General features: G+C 40.1%; 1 long non-coding RNA gene across 1 annotated transcript; it reads right to left on the reverse strand.

Moving 5' to 3' along the window:
• Positions 1–3,617: 3,617 nt before the first annotated feature.
• On the reverse strand, positions 3,618–15,981 carry LOC112993269 (uncharacterized). The gene is made up of 3 exons (XR_010389672.1): positions 12,394–15,981; positions 7,853–10,629; positions 3,618–7,636 (listed from the first exon to the last, which is right to left on the reverse strand). It is a non-coding gene; the product is annotated as an uncharacterized LOC112993269 (long non-coding RNA).
• Positions 15,982–19,420: the final 3,439 nt, after the last annotated feature.

Below are 19,420 nucleotides of genomic sequence, written 5' to 3' on the forward strand. Positions count from 1 at the left end.
TCCAGCCATGTGCCAAGCATGCAGTAACAGCCATGGAGCCAGACTGTGCTGACCGAAAGAAATCCCAGTCTCACATCCCAGCGCTTGGGTACCTCACAGAAGCACCAATCTTATGAACTTCGCCAAACATTAAGAGTGCTCCTAACCAAAGGTTTTGCTATTACGCTGGTTTGGTTGGCCAGCGCTTAGGAAAGCAAGTTAGCCTTGAATGCCCAGGGTGACCAAATTTTCCATAATAGAGGTATTATTTGGAATATTTTTTCCGCTACAAAGAAGGGCTGCTGTTTCAAGAATTTTCAAAATACGCCTAAACAATATATATGAAGTTTATCACCACTTGTGCTAAAAGTGCTGAGAATTTGTTTATTTGCTAGAAATAGTAGCTTCTTCCAACAGGTTCAAACTACAGTTCAAACTACAATGTGCTGAGCTTACATTTGGTCAAACTATGCAGAACAGACATTCACCTACTACACCTTTTATTAATAAGGAATGGCCCTCAGACTGAAATTTTGAATGAATTGGTGCGTTACTTGAGATTGCTCAGTAGATGTTTTATTGGCGCAACTGTTAGTCCAGAGATTACTTGCTTGTAATTCTCTGGTATTCATAGAGTATGATTGATATCCTATGCCATCTCATGTAATGTTTGTTCCTTTTTCTTCTGTATTTGAGGGACTCCGTGGTATGCAACACAACAACACCTCTTAATACATGACCTCTTTTGGACCTCTAGGCCCCTTTTAATAGAATTACAACAGTAGAACTAATTTACATAACCCAAAAGGAAACAAATTCTTTGTTGCTTCTTCTGGTTTTTTTTCTGTCAACATTTGAAAATTTTTGAAGCATATTCCTTTTGGATAAGGTGCTCTCTTTAGACAACCACATTTTTGGAGAGGAAGAAGAGAGAGAACAGCCATCGGACTTCAAAGCATTTCTAATATTTGAGATAAGGTCTTGCATTAGGAAGCCTGTTGATCATTTTTTTATCATTAAATGCTTCATGAATATTGCTTGCTATTCTCTTGCAATCCATGCTTGTTTCTTTCAGAAAGCCTTCCCTTCAGCTGTTTACAATAGCTTAGTGGCACTGAAAACAAGACACAATTAGAGTTTTACTGTTCCTCAATAGTTGCCTTCATATCTGTTTCTATTCTTCATGGGAGTCACTGAACATCTGCTTCTTTTTTTCTCTCCTGCCTCCTCATTATTGTTATCTCTTCATTCTTCTTTCTGTTTTGTATTTTTCTTCCTAATTAGACACCTTCCACCCCTCAAGTTATGGAACTACTTACCAGTAGCTCATAATTCACTCCAGATGTGCTATATGCATGGCAACTCCACACACATTATGTAATACCTTGGACAAGTTAAAGGGGCTCCCAGGCTCAGAAAGTATGTTTGAATCTTCCTAGATGCAAATTCTGCCCAGAATGAGAGAGCCAAGGGCCACAGCACTGGCAGCGCTCAGAGGAATCCATGCAGGAGCAGATGCCAGGGACTGTCCTGCATGCCAGAAAAGGGGGTTTCAGTGCCCAGTGCTGCACTGACTCCAGTCGTGTCAAGATGCAACTGTAGGTCTTGCCACCTATTCTGGGATCAGTGCCTTTGACAGGAGGCTTCAGTCTCAGTTGCTTCCTAGGCAGTAGAGAAATTAATACATTTTTAAATAATCTTTGCCCTTCAAAATATCACAAAACGAGGCTCTGAGGTTTTATCCAGCCTACATGCAAAGCTCTGAATGCTGTCTTGGGACTCCTATGTGTCAGAGCTGTACATTAATCCAGTGTTCTGTATGGTCAGATGCTTTAATACTTAATAGCTTTTTGCTATTGTTCAGCAAAGAAATATGTGTTAGCCATCACCTGCAGATCTTGTTTGCTATCTTCTTCCACACTGCTTCTCTAATGCTGTGTCATATCTCAGCACTTCAACTGGGTAGCCTGTAGGGCTGAGGTTTTTTGAATGGCAGCCACATACTGGGTTTTCTTCACTGAGATTTGAGGGTAGCTTTGCAACCATTAATTGTGGCTGACAGACAGAATTATTTCCTGTGTGCTTCTTTAAGGTGTCATACAGATTAAGAGAGATTTGGATTTTTCGTTCACTTGCTTCCCATCAGGACAGACTAAATAGAGCCTGTACAAGTATTTCTTATTTCTTTACACTGAGAAGATCAAATCTAGGAGGAAAATACGTCCTGTACAGCTTTATGCTCAATGCTTAATTCACCCTAATTTACACTGATATGCAGTCCCCATTTTCACTAACTGCTCTTGCAGCCTCATGCAATTGGAAAGCACTTTAACAGAGCAAGACAAGGAAGCATGCACACATGCAAATGCAAACAGAAATGTGTGGAGCCTTTAAAGGCTATTGTAGCACCTAATGAGTTAAAAAAAAATACTTCTAAAAATCCAAATTATCATCATAGACTCATTTAATAGATAAGCACACGAAATACAAAGGAATAAAGTGACCCCACCACACACATTGTACTGAGATAATGTTGGAAGGAAGAACAGATTCTAGTTTCCAGCCCCATTGATCTAACAAAGCGATCAAGAAATTCCTGGATTAGGTAGGTATGAGTCACTGCACAGATCCTAGCCTTGTGAATTAAGTCTTCCTTAATTTACATCAACACGTTCAACTTTGTGAATTACTACCTGAAGGGATCTAGGTCTGGAAGTATCTGGTTGAATTAGTTCAGGTCAGTGCTGTCTGGTAAGCAACATGGAAAACTCAGAAAAAGCATTTTCTACCTATTCGTCTCAGCCACAGTGTGGTTGTGGGAACTCTTTGTGGACTAGTGGGCTTCAAAGCCAGCATTTCTCTTCCATTCTGTCTCCACCAGTTCACAGTTCCTCCGTGATCACTCCCTCAGAGTGGACAAGAGAAAAAGGGGGGTTGGGTACAGCCCAATTTTAGTTCAACACACAATAGCTCCTCTACAGAATTGTATTATACTATGATGAGTCTGTGTAAAATCCCAGGAGCTTAATTTTTTCCTCTCCAAACAAAACCTCTTTTCTTCATCCCTTCCTCATCATCATCTTCACTTTGTAATTTTTATCACCTTATTTCTCTGCCAATCATGCCCAGATGCAGGAGCCACGGTAGCGTAGGTATTAAATGAATCCTGCCAGAACATAAAACTGTCATTGGCGGTAGCCTGGCAGTGAAGGAGGAAGGAGTGGGTCTTTAAAATCAATCCTGGGACACTTCTAGAGATGAAATGGTATTTCATGGCTTCTTTTCCTGACACTACCTACAAGACTATGATCCTGCAGTAAAACCATTGTCCACTGGAAAATAAACTGAGAGCCCAATGGCTCATTCCCATAGGAAAATGAACAGATACAACAACTGAGCTGTCTTCATCAGTTTGAGTTCAGACCAGTCACAGAGAGAGAGATGAAAGGCATGTATCCCTCTGCCAGTAATTATCTTTCCACCTCATTCCTCAATACCTTATTACTTGTAAAGAAACAGAAGACTCCCTTTCACAACAGTAGATCACAGCTAATGAAAAACCTACTTGTCTTAGAGGTGGGGGAAAAATTAAAAAGCTTAAGTGAGAAACAACAGAAAATTTCATTGTATTTGTAATGAAAATAATTTTATTATTAATTATACATTACACTGCTTTATCACAATTTCATATTATACACCTGTACCTACACTTTAATCTAATGACAGAATCTACATATTGAAAATGCCAAAAAGACTTTAATAGAAGAGTCCCAGAGGGACTAATTGAAAAAAAGATTCACAGTTCATAGAACTACCAAAATGCACTAAGTCACAAATGGAAATATACACACAAGAGAAAAGCAAGGCAAATAACGTAGGGAAAACAATTCTTTTATGGGGTAAAACACTTTTTTAATAAAATGCAGACCTAAGCAATTCCAATCTTCTTCTTCAATGTCAAAGAGACCAGGCTCTAAAATCATGTCGTCTTTGCGTTACAAATACAAACACTTTCAAAGACATAGTGCCAGACAGCATAACTTCTCCCCCAGTCCTTGAGTACTGTCAGTGGAGAAAGGGAGGTGTCTGAGGAGCAGAGCAGAGATTGCACGCTGCCGGGGAGGCCTGAGATGGGGCTGCAGGGTGCTGCTTCCTTGGGCGACAGGGAAACCCAGGCAATTATCCTACAGGTACAGCAGTCCTTACCTTAATCTGAATAAACAAAGGAGCATTTTCTTGAAGGTAGAAACACATTTGAATGAATGGCATAAGCAGAATGAGGGAGCGCTGATCTAGGAAGCAGCAAAATGAACGCTGGATCTGTAACCAGAAAGTTGTCCAAAGTGCCTAGGTCTTGTAAAAGAAGAAGAGATCTTCCATGCATAATAAATGCTAAATTTCCTTAAAAGAATTTCATTCTCTTGAGGGAGGGTGTGTCTTTACAATTATATATTTGCCCCATTAAAAATGTCTGTCCCCCCAAAGGTTCTGAATAGCTTTTTCAGAAAAGATGGTTTGACTTTGAATATTCTTTCTGAAGTCATTTGATGTCAGATTTAGATACCCACTACATACGATATTCAAGATGAGGAGGTCAGCTTCTGGTGGATTTCTCTCTGTAGCAGAGAGTGGAATTCTTGAAAAGAAGTTGTGCTTTATTAGAATGATACTGCTAGGAAATTTAATTATTTGCTGATAGAAGCAAAAAAAAAAGTTTGATGTCTCTAAACGTTAAAGTAAAACAAGAACAGAACTATAAAGCTCCTTCTTCCTTTGTTGTTAAGAAAAAATCATGGCGGAGTCATAATAATTCATTTTAGTTTATGCTTCTTTATTTACTGAAAGGAAATAGTACTTCTCCGTTTTATCACATGGGAGCTTGCATGAAAGAAATGTGACTTTGCCAGAATAGCATCTTCTGTCTTCTCTGCATAATGCAATTTAGTTCAAATGTATGTTGTTCTTTCTCCTAGCAGTTAACATGGGCAACAGTGTGTTTATGCAAGTTTGACCTTCATGTTCTTTCCTGTCTCATTTCTGGTTGCATGAGCACTTTGAGCTGATATAAACTGAGTACATTTTTAAGGTCTCTCTACTTTGAAAAGCCTTGAAAAGAAGATACCTCCTTCTCTGACACAAAGCTGTTAAAAACAGACCAAACATATTCCTTCCCAGCATGATGATGAAACAACTGTAAAAATCCTTCATTTGTTGAATCAAGTAGACAAATAATATACAATAGGCCTGTGCAAAGTGTCCATGAAACAAAATAAACTGCACCCTAGGCCAGCTGGGTAAATGACTGGCTGTATATGGACCCCATGCCTTGAGTATTTTAAGGCCAACAGTAATGAAACAACACAGACCCTTATAAGATCATAACTTGATAGGAAAAACTGATTGGTAAGTCAGCTTTCTATTTTTTTTTAGAGAACAAAACAGCTGCCATTACCTCTGTTGATGCCCAGCTTACACACACTTAGCCATCCAAAAAGAGAAAGCCTGGCAGCTCACTAGATTTTACCAAGGTTTCATAATGATGTTTTTTGATCTACATCTGAATGTCTTTTTTTCCAATAAGCAGCTACTCCCATTATTTAAATGGAAAATTAGAATTGTTAATTACTTTGCACCAACTACCATTACTGTAATATCGACTTCACAGTTATCTTTTCAAAGCATGCTAATTGGTATTTTCCAACTCAATGAAATGAGCTAAACAAATAATGGGGATTTTTTTCTCACTTTTAACCCAAAAGTCAGCTAATAATCATATTTAATAAAGGAAAAGCCCAGTTGTAGCTTTTTAAAAAATCAACATAAAATCATGAGCAAGGTTTAACTTCATGTTCACTTAAATATAATTGCAAAGCTTTCCCACAGAAAAATATACTTAAAAAGATCAAAATTCCTGCAGACTAACTCATAGAAATAAAGAGATTGGACTTTTGGATTAAATCAGCTGGTCTTCAAATCATCTATCATATCTTGGAAGGCTATTTCCAAGGTAGATGCAAGGATCATAATCCTAAAAATATAGGAAATTACCTATGCCAAGGATAGCTTTTCCTAACTGGAAGTTATTGGTTTACTTAAACTTTCAAAATCAGCAGGTTTCTGGTGTTCTCTCCATTATGGGAGGCCATTATCAGTGGTTTATGGCCTCGTCAGATTTTAGATTGAAACTTCCCATAAGCTTAAAAATATTGGGAAAAAGTCTTCTGCCACTTACTAGAAAGACATTGGGGGTAAAAGCTTATATGTTAATCTTATTAGAAACACTTTAAAACTGTTTAATTGGGAAATTCTAATATCTATGTGGTCTGGAAAATGGACTCAAAAACTTAGGAAGATGCTGTTGTGGGACTGGAGAGCTGTTTTCACAGAAAAACAAGACTAGTATCACCTCAGTTTCTGTCTTTTTCTGGTATGTGCTTTCACAAGATAGTATTTCATTGCCTACTTGTATTTTGTTCATATGAGCTGCGGATTGTGGTCAGAGTGGTGTAATGACACCTGTACGATTAATGTTGCATTTCTTGCAGAAGTTGATAGCATTTAAAGTGAAACAAGGAGCTGCAGAAAAGAGAGGACAGTCTTAGGGTTTCAAAGCATAGAAACTGCTCTGAAAAACTGGATTTTAGCCCTGGCAAAGAAACACATGTGTTGTTAGGCAATTAGTAAAAACCAATGCTTTCCAGAGGTGCCCATTAAAGTGCATTTCATTCTTTGCAGAAGAGGTATCTGGGCTTGATTTGCAGAAGGGCTACTCAAAAAAGAAACAGAGCTCATCAGAACTCTTCACTGAATATACACATTAATATAAGTGGTTAGCTAATGCCTCAGAAATTGGGTATCAAAAATACTCTGTGCTTTTTAGGGTTTTGCCATTATCTTGTCCTTCAAATCTTCGTATGTAAAATGGGAAGAAGAATACCATTTTACCTCACAGAGGTGTTGTAAAGATAAAGTCATCAATGTATATTAAGTGCTCAGATTCTGTAGTTAAAAAAAAAGCAAACAAAAGCCTCTGAGGGCACTAGTAAATCTTCCTTCCACAGAGTCTGAGTGGTGCAGTAAATAAGGCATTGAGGCCATGCAATGAATGATAAAGATAAAAACAAATATTAAATAACTAGCCACGCAGTGAGTGCAAGATATGAGAAAGGAGGTCATGAGCAAAGAGCATGAAATGAAGCAGGAATCTGGTCAAAAAACAAAGCAAATGGACTTAAATGGTGAATTAAGTGTGTACAGGGATAATATTGACACTCCCTAGCCTGTCAGTGCTTTACCCTACATAGTCATATATGTAATAGATATAAAACAAAGATATTAACAAGCTCATTTTTTATTTTTTCTTGCTATATCTTAATAATGTCAGTAGTGCTATTCTCTATCTAGTTCTACATATTTGCTTTGTACAAGAAACACATTTTATGCAAGTAGTTTTTAACAAATAATTCACAGAAAATGTAATAACAAAGCTAGAATCAACAAATGCTGTAATTATATTGTACTTCAGGAATAATAAATCCCTCTCAGAAATGCTTCAGCATATATATTTTATTTCATGAACTCATGAATTCAGTGTTCTGGCAGCTCTCCACTCACTGGGTTTTCTTTGTTAATGGGGAGTGTGAATGGAAAAAATAAGCTAAAAAAAAAAACACAGGTGAATTATTCATGGTAATGATTTCACACCTAAACACTATGTGAAAACTACTAACTATGCTGTTAAAATAAAAGGTAGTTCAACTCACTAGATAATTTTCAGAGAGTAATTCTTGAAAGCTCACAATCTCTCATGTTTCATTTAAGAAAATGTATTCTGTGTATGTTACTTAATGCAATATAATGGAGTATTACGTACCTCCTTTAATTTCAAGGTCTCAGGTGACTCACAAAGCATTGACAGGTAGTCAGTTTGCATTTATGCACTGTGGGCACAGGTGGATAACTGTTTAGAGGTCCTTAAAAGAAAAGGCAGAGTACTGTCAGGTAATCTGAATCTCTCCTGAATAATTTTGGGAAAGTTACAAATCCAAAAAACAAACTGGAAAGTGCCAGCCCAGCATACCTGGCACCAAGTAGCAACTTAAAGTGCCTGCACTTAAAACCCAGTCCTGGCCCTGCCTTACTAACATGTGACACTCCTGAAAGTGCATAAAACCAAACATGCAATTTTTGGCACAGAAGTGTCAAGTTCACGTTAATGGTCTCAACAGCACCTACAAAAGTTAATTTTAGTTCATATCTCACATGACAGCTTAAAAGATAGATGGGCTCCAAAGGAGACTGCCTGTATGCATCAGAGAGCATCCAGTGATTTTGTCATGTATGGACAGACATTTTAAAGTCTGACTTAATGCAGCATTTTTAGAGAAAAAGACATCCCTGTTATTCTAGTGGTGGTGGCCAAAACATTTGGCCTGTGAGTGCTGTCCTGCTCCCTGTTCCCAGTTCTCCTGGTAGGACAGGGACCATAGCATAAAATTGAAGCTACCGAGAGGGTCCTTTTGGGTTTTACTCCTGTTCGGTGCCTGTATAGCACCACAACCTCTCACAGGGTTTTTTGGGCCAGGTCAGTCAGCAGCTTGTGTGCTGTGGCTGTCATGGTGGGATATGGAACCAAAACAAAACCACAGTCCTGATGTGCAAATGCATGAGGTGCTGGATCTGGGGGTTTCCTCCATTTTATCCTCTTTTCCCTTGCTGGGTTCTAGAAGAGAGGTTACATAACTCTTTTGGAAGGTGAAAATAGTTCAGAGCTACAGTGTTTTGCTGAAAGCCAAAAGATACCATGTTTACAATAGCAAATTTAAACTAATTGCTGGTTTTGCTGTTACTTCAGAGTATTGGATTTTGTTTGATCAGCTCTAATATTTATTTACAGCTACCAGTCAGGAAAGAATTTAGCCCATCCTCCCTTCTCCATTCAAGTGACACACACTTGCTTTTAAGCCAGAGGTTACACCATGCATAGGGTAACTAATAAGCATAAGGGTTATTTAGCTCAGTCTGAACCAAATGCCCCGGATGCTGGCAAGTGCACAATAAGCAGTACTACTGCAACCCTTGAAAAAGGGCAACATTAACTTGCAAATGCAGGCCAGCAGCAGCTATCAAAGTTTTGCACTCCACTCTTCCTCCTGTTTCAGGCCTGCAGACTGCCTTTAACCTATAGGCACAGACACAAGGCAGAGCCAGCTCCAAACTTCTCAGTTCTATAGGTAAACCTAAGTTTTGCAGTGGTGGTAGAATGAGAGAGAAAACATGTAAGGGCAGGAAAGGAGGAGATTTCAGATTTCAAATAGGGCTTTGGTTAAAGGATAGAAAAAAGTGGCATTGACAGCTGACTACAGTTCTTCCTCTGCCTTAACATTTGACTCACCGTTTGTTACAGACCACCATCCCTTCTCTCCCTTCCTACCCCAAACAACCGCTCCCCCCTGCTTGCAGCATTTCTTACCCCATTCTCAAGTGTCTCTTTGCTGCCTGAAGGGGAAGAAGGAGAGTTGAAGCCAGTCTTCTGGCTTCAGAGGGGAGAGGGAAAGAGCTGGGTTAGCCCAGAAAATCCGAGGACTTCTGCTGTTGTTGCTACTGGGAAGGGCCACATGTGAGAGCAGATACCCTCATCAGCATCCATCACAGGTGGGAGGTCAGGATAGCTCTTCAGGTTAAAATAGCTGATCCCCTGTACTTTGCAACCTGCCACTCTTCTTTGCCTATGTCACATATATCATGCAGAAGCCTTCCGTGCCTTCTGGGCACTCTGCTGCTCATGTACAGGGGTCCTTGTACTCATGTGAGGTTTGGATCCATGTTCAAGAGCAAGCCTGCAGACATTTCAGCAGTTAGACTAGGGTTTACATTCCTGTAGACTCAAAACTTAAGACTGTTTTCAGTTAATTCCTACTCAAACAGACTGCTACCAATAGCCTTGGGGGCTTGCCTTAGCGAGAAATATCTGAGAGAAAATAAAGTACGTTGTTGATACTTAGCTCACAGCCAGGACTCGGCTGAGATGCATAGCCATCTCAGTAGAAAAATAAAGTAACGCCATCTGAACAACAGCACACTCTATAGGCTTCAATGTCACTTTGTAGAATAACTGTTGCATGACAGTGGTATATCTACACCTGTGACAAAATACAGACTGCAGGGCTTCTTAGCTAGAGGAGAAATCAACAACTCGGACTTTGATTACTTAAAAAAGGAGGGAAAAAAGTAAAAAAGCTGACTGAAACTTGGAGAATCGTCTGCATCTATATATCTGGCAGCACAACAGCACAGAAGTTTGCCCAGCAACAGAGGCAGTGACTGTAGCCTTCTGCAAAAGGAGGGTGAGGCTCATGCAATCATCGTGACTCCATTTTCTCTTTCAGAGTTGAGGATTTGTATTATCCACAGACCTACCTATAACATGTCAAATCAATAGGCAGATGTAGTCAATTAATAGTCAGGGATGTTTCAGGTACTACCTCTCCAGTCTCAGTACTGGGGAAACATGCTGGGGCTTGGGAGAGGTGTGCAGCAGTTGAAGAGTGGTTGAAGAATGGACAATGGAGACATCAGAGTAGATACATGTTGAAATAGCAGATCCGATCTTCCAGCAGTAGGTCAGAAGCCTGGAAACCTTTTGGAGTCCTGAGGAGAAAAGCAGAGGAACTGTAAGGTTTTCCACTTAGACTTTTCTGAAGAAATCCATACCTCAACACACATTCAGCCAGAGTGATCTCCTGTTGCAAATGATTTACCTTTGCAGGGCTCCAGTGCAACTCTAGATTCAACAAAGATGGGAACATGAGGCCCTCAGTTGTTCATAAAACCCCGAGGAAGCTAAAAAGGGCAGGAGCACATGGCAGACTTGGCAAACCTGGGATTGGCATTCTCAGCATACGTCTATTGACTCGCATTGGAGCTGGGGCTCAACTCTTCTCGGGGTGAATAAGAGAGGAGGAATTTTTTTCAGATCTCAAATCAGGCACACAAACTAATGGATGCTTACTTGGGAGTCATATTCCTTGATATAAGTTATTTCAACCACAGGAAGAAAAAGGCACAAATTCATTGCCAAATAATTTAAGTTTGTTTACTCTCTGATGTGTGTGATAACCTTTGTGCTAGGTGCACATGAGAACATGACATTTTGGATTAAGTGGAGCTTCATTGTGTTTAGCTCAAATGCCTCCTGGCAGGCAGTGAAATGGCTGGCTGTATATTTACAGGCAAAATGTCATTTATATAAATCAAATCTTGAACACAAATACCTAGAGATATTGTTTTCCTGTATGCAAAAGTTCATCATGATGTTTCGTGTGTTCTTGAGTGTGAGGCATGAATTAATCATTTGAAACAACATTCTGGAGTCACAGTCACTGCCCTATCTTGGGCAACATGCAGAGAAATGGAGAAATCAATTGCCCACATCAAGGATCTCAAACTGTTATGCCAGAATAACTGCTGTCTGAGACTGTCTTACAAAGTGGAAGCCTGTGCATCTAGACAAGCTAAGCTGGAAAACAAGCTACTTAATACTTAAAAAAATAGTCGTCCCTCTTGAGAACTAAAAATCAGTAGGGAACAGAAATGGAGTATCTTAAGGGAGTGAAAATGAGATGAGAAATAATGAATAGCACTTTAAGTACAATAGTACTTAAATTTCTAAACTGAGATTAGACACTCCCCTGCCCCCATGCCCTATTCCATACAAATACTTTAAAAGAGACAGGCTTAGATTTTAATATAGAGGAACAGGAAGGATGGGAGAAATGAATCAGAGAAGGACTGAAGGGAATATTTTTTGAAGGGCACTTGGGAGCTTAAAAATGAAGTTGGCTGTCAAGGGCTATTCAAATGCCCAGATTTGAATAGTGTGAGGCAGGGAGGTAGCTCTGGAAATCTGATTTGATGCCTGTTTACCCTGAAAAGGGTTGTTTACTGTCATTTGAGGAGGAATTCACAGTCACACACAATGTATAGGATGGTGTCTGCCCCTGAATTCAAAAGCACCTGAGATTTAGCTTTGTGTTTTATCCACAAATTTATCATTTCTTCACAGGACACTTCAGGTTGTGTTTCTTTCCTAAGCGTCATTTGTTGAAAATGGACTCCACCAAACTACCATATGTTGCTGAGCAGAACAGCATATGGAACAAATCTTTTTTGTATTGTTTATGTCTATGATTCAAAGAGTCAACTGCAGTTCTCAGAGACAAGCCACTGATGAAACCTGTAGTTATCCTTTTTATAAAAATAAGTCTGCAGTTATAACACTTCCACATCCTAAATGTGGATTCTTGGATTCAGATTCAGATTCTTGGAAAAGGGAGAAAAAATAATCCTTTGGGATTGATTCAAATCTGAATTGATTACTTCAGAGGAAAATCCATTAGCAGGAAAAAAACCTACCTTTTCCCTTCCCCAGAGGCTCCTATTTACTGCCAAACAATAGGGTGGAATAAAATGTTTTTGTTCTGCTGTCTGGTGACTGCAGTAAATGTAGCTTGCTGTGTGGCACTTTGGCCTTCTCTGGTTCTGAAATGCCACAGGCGCTGATACAATTTCAGCCCAAGTTAGAGGCATTATCCCCAGAAAAATTGCTTCATGTGAAATCTTCAGCAATTCAGAACTGGATCCAAAAGCTACAGGACATGTCCAAGCCTCTCTGTGTCCTTACTGGGAAAAAAATGGAGGACTGGAATGTATTCGAACAGGTGTAGAAAAGTTACTGCAATCTTAATTTCCATTCTCTGAGAAAAACCCAGACACCTCATATGAGTGTGTTTCAATCAGATTTCCACAGAGAAGCCTGTTGCTATTTTATCCATCTGACATACTGAGAGATTGTCTTGTCACGGTTGTTTCAGTCACGGACATCCAGTCTTCTCTCTGCTCCATTTGTTTTTACAAAATGTCTAGTTTCTGCAAGAAGACTAGTCTTGCTTTCATTTCTTCTGCTGAATTGCCTCTTGCTGCCTTAAGTGATATTCGGCTGAGAAGCTGGGCACGTAGGGATAACAGATACTTATGGTGGCTCTGTTTGCAGTATAAACACTGCTCTTTTCAAAGGGCGTCTTCCTCCTATAAAAGATTCAAATCAGAGACTAGCTGATTTCTGTGACATTTTTACTGCCGTTTCTGTGTGCTTGTGTTATATATGCAGTGTGATCAGTATCAACAGATTTAGTTCATTTTGGGGGGGGTCTCACTGTATTATGTTTTATGGGGAATGTAATAGCTTTTATTAGTCCATCTGACACGGTTACAAAAAGACGCGCTTGGGCTCACCACCTTTTTTCAGATCTGGAAAATAATTTGCATGCTTGCTGTAAGTGTCTTAGCTATGCAGCTGTCTCTTATCACACAGTGTTCCCAGCTTTAAAATGTATGAACAAATGTATTTGGAGTGATGAATAATAAATAATCTTTATCTCAATGCATTCTTTCATTCCACAAAGTCTCAAGGTACTTCACAAAAAGTAATAAACTTTCTGTAAAGGATAAGGACCAATATGCTGCCACCTCCACAAGGAGAAGTGGCAAATCCTTAGCAGTACACAACTATTCCACAGAGGACAGATACACACACACACACTCACACACACTTTGCACATGAAAGCATGCATAAAAGATGGGAAGAGATCTTTGACTTTTCCCTTATATCCACAAGCACCTCTCTGCTGATGAAAAGGAAATGGGAACCAAAAGAAACAGAAGTCACATTATCCTGACTTCTAAACTGAAATCTTAATTGGATTTTAAAAAGAACAGAGATTAACCCATATTTTGCAACGTCAGATGAACTTTAAAAATAGGTAGAGTGATTGTTTGAGAGACTTACCCTTTGGGAAACCACCAAGTTGCTATCAAAAGTCTTAGTTTTCTCTCTCTTATGAAGCGCAGTGGCTCCAGCAGCACGATGCCTTCTCACATGATCCTGGGCATTTGATAAATGCCAGTTCAGAAGCTTACATGCACAGAAATTTCCTGGAAATACTGTATTGCAGTGTCGTTTACTTGTCTAGCAATTTTTTCTGTGAGTTTTATGTTGCAATGCTTTATGCCATTGAATCAGCTAATGTGAATAGGGTTGTAGGATGTAACGACTTTGTAATCCTCAGCTGAGGGTTTCAGCTATTTACAAGCCCTGCCTGATTTCACAGAGCACAATTGCGTGACGTTGGCTCAGTTTTACAAAAAAAAATTGTTAAGGTGTGACAAAGTCCACGAGCTAACACCATGCAGGGTAAAAAAAGCAAAACCATAGGCTCAAGTGTCTTTGTCGAGATGAGGTTAGACAAAGCCCAGGGAGATTTACAAGAAAAATGCTGACATGAAAAGATATAAAATTCTAGGGAAAAGGCAAATAATCGGAAGCCAGCAAATCAGCAACATTGAGGATCAGCCTGTCCCAGAGAGCAGGAGGCCAACCCTTCCTCCCCTGTCAGACGATGGCTTGTTCAGCAGAGACTCCTCTGGAGTCATGCAGATATTCACGCAGCCCTGCAGCATGGCGATCCACTGCATGTATTAACCAATAAATAAGTTATGTATTCCTAAGTTATGTTTCTCCTGCTTGCAGACTCCTCAAGCACAGTAAAAGGTGCTCAGCCAAAAGTGACCCAGAAAATGAAGATGAAGGAATTCGTAAGCCTTTGGGTGGGGGGCATCTGTTTCCGTCCCTCTTGCCTTCATTAATTTCCTGCTTTCCACTTTCTCTGGGAATCCCAGACTACCAGCTAACTCTGCGTTCATAGCAGCGGGTTGGGGAAAGTGGAGGACACCACTGGCTGAAGGGAGGAAAAGAGGTGCATTAGCCAACCCTTTTCTCTCCCATTCTTCTGAGCTAAAGGAGAAGGGCACAAGTAAAGTGACAGTGAGGAAGGGAATCACAGCAAGACTTGGTGGTTCAGAGCAGAATTAAAAACGGGTAGCACAGCCTTTGATATTATGGTCATGGAGACTCATGATGCATCCTCATACTGGTCTAACTAGGCTAGAGACACATTTCTGTTTTTCAAAGCAAGAGCAGGAAACTTTAGCTCTGCATATTCCCCTAACAAGGGAAAACAAGGCGTTTGCACCCTTTGGTTGCTCTTCCCACAAGAAATTAAAGGATGTACCACAACCTCCACAGAGTCTGGGCAAGAGGAGCTCGGGCATTCATTGCTGACACTCGCAGGCTTCCAGCAGTCCAGATCGGAGTGACCTGCACAAGCAGTGCTGGGGAGAAAGTCTGTCTGCTGGGGAATCGACACCACTGCTTTCTGCAGTACCAGCCCATTCTGATCCAGATTAGCCGTGAAACCTGGTTTACAACCCAAATCAGTGATCCTGCAGACAATGCAGATTTTCTAGCACTAACAAAGTGTTCCTCTTTTCCTATTTTTATCTTTAAGAAACCATCCTCTTTTTAAATCAGGGTTGAATCACAAACAAACAAATGCTAATAGAAAAGATCATATGCGTTGCCCCGCAGTGTATTTACCTGTGTAAATACCATGTAATTTTCACTATCTAATCACTGTTTCATGTCCCATTTCCTGCTGTAGTCTATATTTAAACTGCACATTTCCGTCTGTCTACTTTCTCATAATGTGTCTTGATATGAATATTCATACCACCATTGAGTGATTACTCCTGTGCTAACCTTGAAAATACCACCCCTACTACTTAACAAACAGAAGGGTGCAGTGGTTTTATAACAGTGAAGAAAATAAAATACAGTAAATAATGCTCAGACTGATTTAACAACACCATTTAGGATCAGACCATATTCTCCTTTGGGTTCCTCCTCGGCAAGACTTTTTTTCTTTTTTTATAAATTAAGTAAATTTAGTCCTCACAGTAGCTCCCTGAATTATAACTCTGGAGACAGGAAGTAAAAGAGGAATGGTGCAAGTATTAGGCAATGCAGACTTCCAGCACATCGTACAGCCTTTTCAGATGGGAGGAAAAAAAATCAGTTTTTATTGCATTTTGATGCACACTCCTTTTCCACCATGTGAATAGCTGAAATTTTAAAAAATATTTTTACTGTTCTAAATCAGAAAAAAAGGCATAGTCTGGATGAGTTTTCTGAGGATGAAAAAAAAATAAGAAGAAAAAAAATCAATAGAATTAAGTCTACTGAAGTATCTTGAACCAGTTTATGTCCTTTATCACTATTTTATATCAGGAATTTTTGATTTTCAACTTATATTTCAAAACAAAGCCATTTGGAAAAAGAGGACAGAACTACTACATTTGGGGAAAAAATGAAAACAAGACACTGATTCTTTTAAAACTCTTCTGTTTCATACTTCAGGATCTGGAAAGATAAACAGGCCAATTCCCCTGGTTTCTTTTAAATATCTACAAAGGGGTGAATGAATCACGTCCTTGCAGTTTCCCCACACTGACTCTGAGGGAAGTCTAGCGCTGTCATTCAGAGGCTGTCGCCCAGAGTGAGATGTGCCCTGTGCTGCGTGATTCCCCATCTCCAAGATCATTAACTCATAAAAGAAGGACATTAGACAGGCTTGCTGGTGGGAGGGAAGGGGGTTATTTTATGACAACGCTAAACGAACTCCTGGCCACATACAAAACAGCCTGTCACTCTCCTGGTCTTCTTTTGCCCCCATTTTCAGAGACACCTATATACTGCAGTTCTCCCTGCCCATCATGGCTAAGCTCCCTGAGGGAGTTTTAAAGATGCCGCCATGCCAGCAGCCATTCCCCCATAGCAGCCCCAAGCTCGTGGCTAGCTGACATATCCTGCTGCTTGGGAAAAACCCATGTCATTTCAATCTGTGCAGCTCTGCATTCACCTCTGGGGGTACCGACTATCCTCGTATTTAAGGCATGATTCCCTTACAACTTTTTAGTTATGACTCAGTGACTACAGAGCATTGCAGCATACATAGGGGGGAAACTGGTCTGAGCTATGAAGTTACTTCTGCAAGATGCCTTGGAGTGTCTCCTACTGAGACACAATTTTATTTCATGGCCTTTGCAGACTTAGCTTGTACTACAGAGTAGTTCAAGGAGGGAGCTATAGCTTCAGAGAAAATTGAGAAGGTTGACGTTGATACGGATCTTCAGCTAATTCAGGTTTAGTGGCTGAAAGTTACCAACTGAGTTGTCTCTGTACAGAGAATTGGCCGTCTCCATCTCTGCCTGTAGGACTGAGGCTGTTTAAACCTACACAAGTGACCAGCTCCATGAGCTGAATATGTTCACTTATATTCACATCTGGAATATAAATGGACATGCAAACATCTCCAGGCTCATAATTACCACATTGGCTAGGGACTAAGCTAAAATGTATCCCCACTCTTCTGCACGTGGCTGTTTGGTGGAAGGAAGAACTCCGGGATCAGCTCAACAGCACCACACTCTCCACAGATCCGGATATGAATTTTAGCACACGACGCTGATGTTGAGAGTCAGCATTTGAAACTGGCTGAGTTCCCAAAAGGTTTTGAGGTGACTGCACCCTGTCCTGGGAGGTGACAAAAGCATGCTCACTGTCAAAGCCCAGTTTTGAAAATCATATCCTAATCACTTCATTTAATGGACAGATGAGAGCGGTATTCACTGAGGACTGCTCCTTTCCCACACAATACATTTAAAAGGGTTCTACTGGGATATAAAAATGTAAAAACGCAATTGCCTAAGTTATTAAAATTAGATCGTTGCTATGTAACATGCTGCCATTTTTTAAATCTATGCAGGCTGCATCTAGCTATTGGACACAGTTCAAAGCTGAAATATGGACAAACTTTAAGTAACTCTATAAGGACCAGCATGAAACTGTAAGCTCCCAGAACTGTTTTGAGCCTTAACTAATTTTTATCTTTAATGATTCTGTTCTGCCTCCAAATAAACTGAATAAAGAGTAGCATCTAAAGCTTATTTAGGAAGTTGCCATAGTAACAATTAACTACCTCTAAGCCTTTCAGTTTTATTTTATCTTTTTTTCACTGAGGTGCCCTAAATTACTTGAATCCTGAATAGCTACAGTAATATATCCATGTCTTTGAACTAAATGACATGGTTTTGCTAGAACCCTCATTATGGGAGTATTGATTGAATTTCTACTTGGGACTAGGCATCATCTTGCTGACAGCATCACTGAGAGAAGCCATGTAAGAGAGAAAGATGATTAACAGAAAAAGTATAAAAAACAGGAATGCTTTCTCCACTAGGAAAGCAGCTAGGCTGATCAATGTACTAGGCGCCAAGCTGAAGTAACAGTAAACATTGAACAGTGAAAGGGGTGGAATTAGGCTAAATGATTAAGTTTATATGGGCAACAGACCTCCTCCAGATGCAGCGCTATTTGTTTCTGCTATTACCTTTTTATGTGCTATTAAACGTAAACGTACCAGAGGAACCCAAGGAGACTGATTCTGACCTGCAGATTATATAATTACTCATGCCAATGCAAAGGGCATATTAACTCCGATTATCCTAATTTAGTTGCATTGTCTACTAACTTTGTGCTGACATGAACAATCCTGATATTATAAAAGTCGTTTCATTAAATGTTATGCCCTATATTTCTCTCTGCCCCTTTGTCTGTCTGTTGTCATTTGACTTTATATTCAATGAAACAGAGCTTCTGAAGTAATAGTGCTCCTGACATAATTAAAAATAATTGTAAAATTCTCAAAGCTTAAATCATGCCCAGGTCACCATTTCTAGTATTCTTCCTGCTGATTAGCTCTAATCCTTCACACGCATCAATCTGAGTCGTGGCAACTGCCCACTGCTGGCACCTAATTTGATGCGTAGTGATTGTCCTTGGCCTGGAAATGTTTGAAAGAACCATACCAATGTATTGGCTCCTTTTGAGACTTTGCATTTTGCTGGGGGCAGACTGTGGGATAACGTTCCATACACACTACCCCTGCCCTGCACAGACAACTTCTGTGTGCTGTGCCAACTGTTTTTTCTCCGCACACTTGCAGATTTCTGCTTATCTTTTCAATTATTTGTGTAGATTCTTCTCGGTGTCAGTCACAGCTGTAGGTGCCTGGGTGGTTTCCAGGCTCCAGCAGAGAAATGAGATGGTAAATTACCTCTCTTGGGTAGGGGGGCCTGAATCCCAGGGATTACCTCTATGGTTGATAAAGAGCAGGAAGGGCAGTCGTCCCCAGTAACTTGGCTGCTTGTTCTCCTTGCCTAGGCAAAGAGGAGAAAATGAGGTGCCTCAATAACTGTAATAGCCCCAAAGCTTAATTTTCCTCTGGAAGATTATCCAGGTAGCTGTCTCAATCTTACCGTTCCTTCTCAAGGAGCAGAGTCATGCTGCCTCTGCTGTCAACTTCTACTACACATAATCAGAAACGGCTAAGCAGGGCCCAGCATCAGGCCTCCAGGAGTGGCCAGCAGCTTTGAGGAGGAGTTTAACAAACACAGTCAGCAAAGTATATTCCTTTTCTAGTGTCTC

Source organism: Dromaius novaehollandiae, chromosome 6 (assembly GCF_036370855.1).
Source record: "Dromaius novaehollandiae isolate bDroNov1 chromosome 6, bDroNov1.hap1, whole genome shotgun sequence".
In the NCBI taxonomy this organism is placed as follows: Eukaryota; Metazoa; Chordata; class Aves; order Casuariiformes; family Dromaiidae; genus Dromaius; species Dromaius novaehollandiae.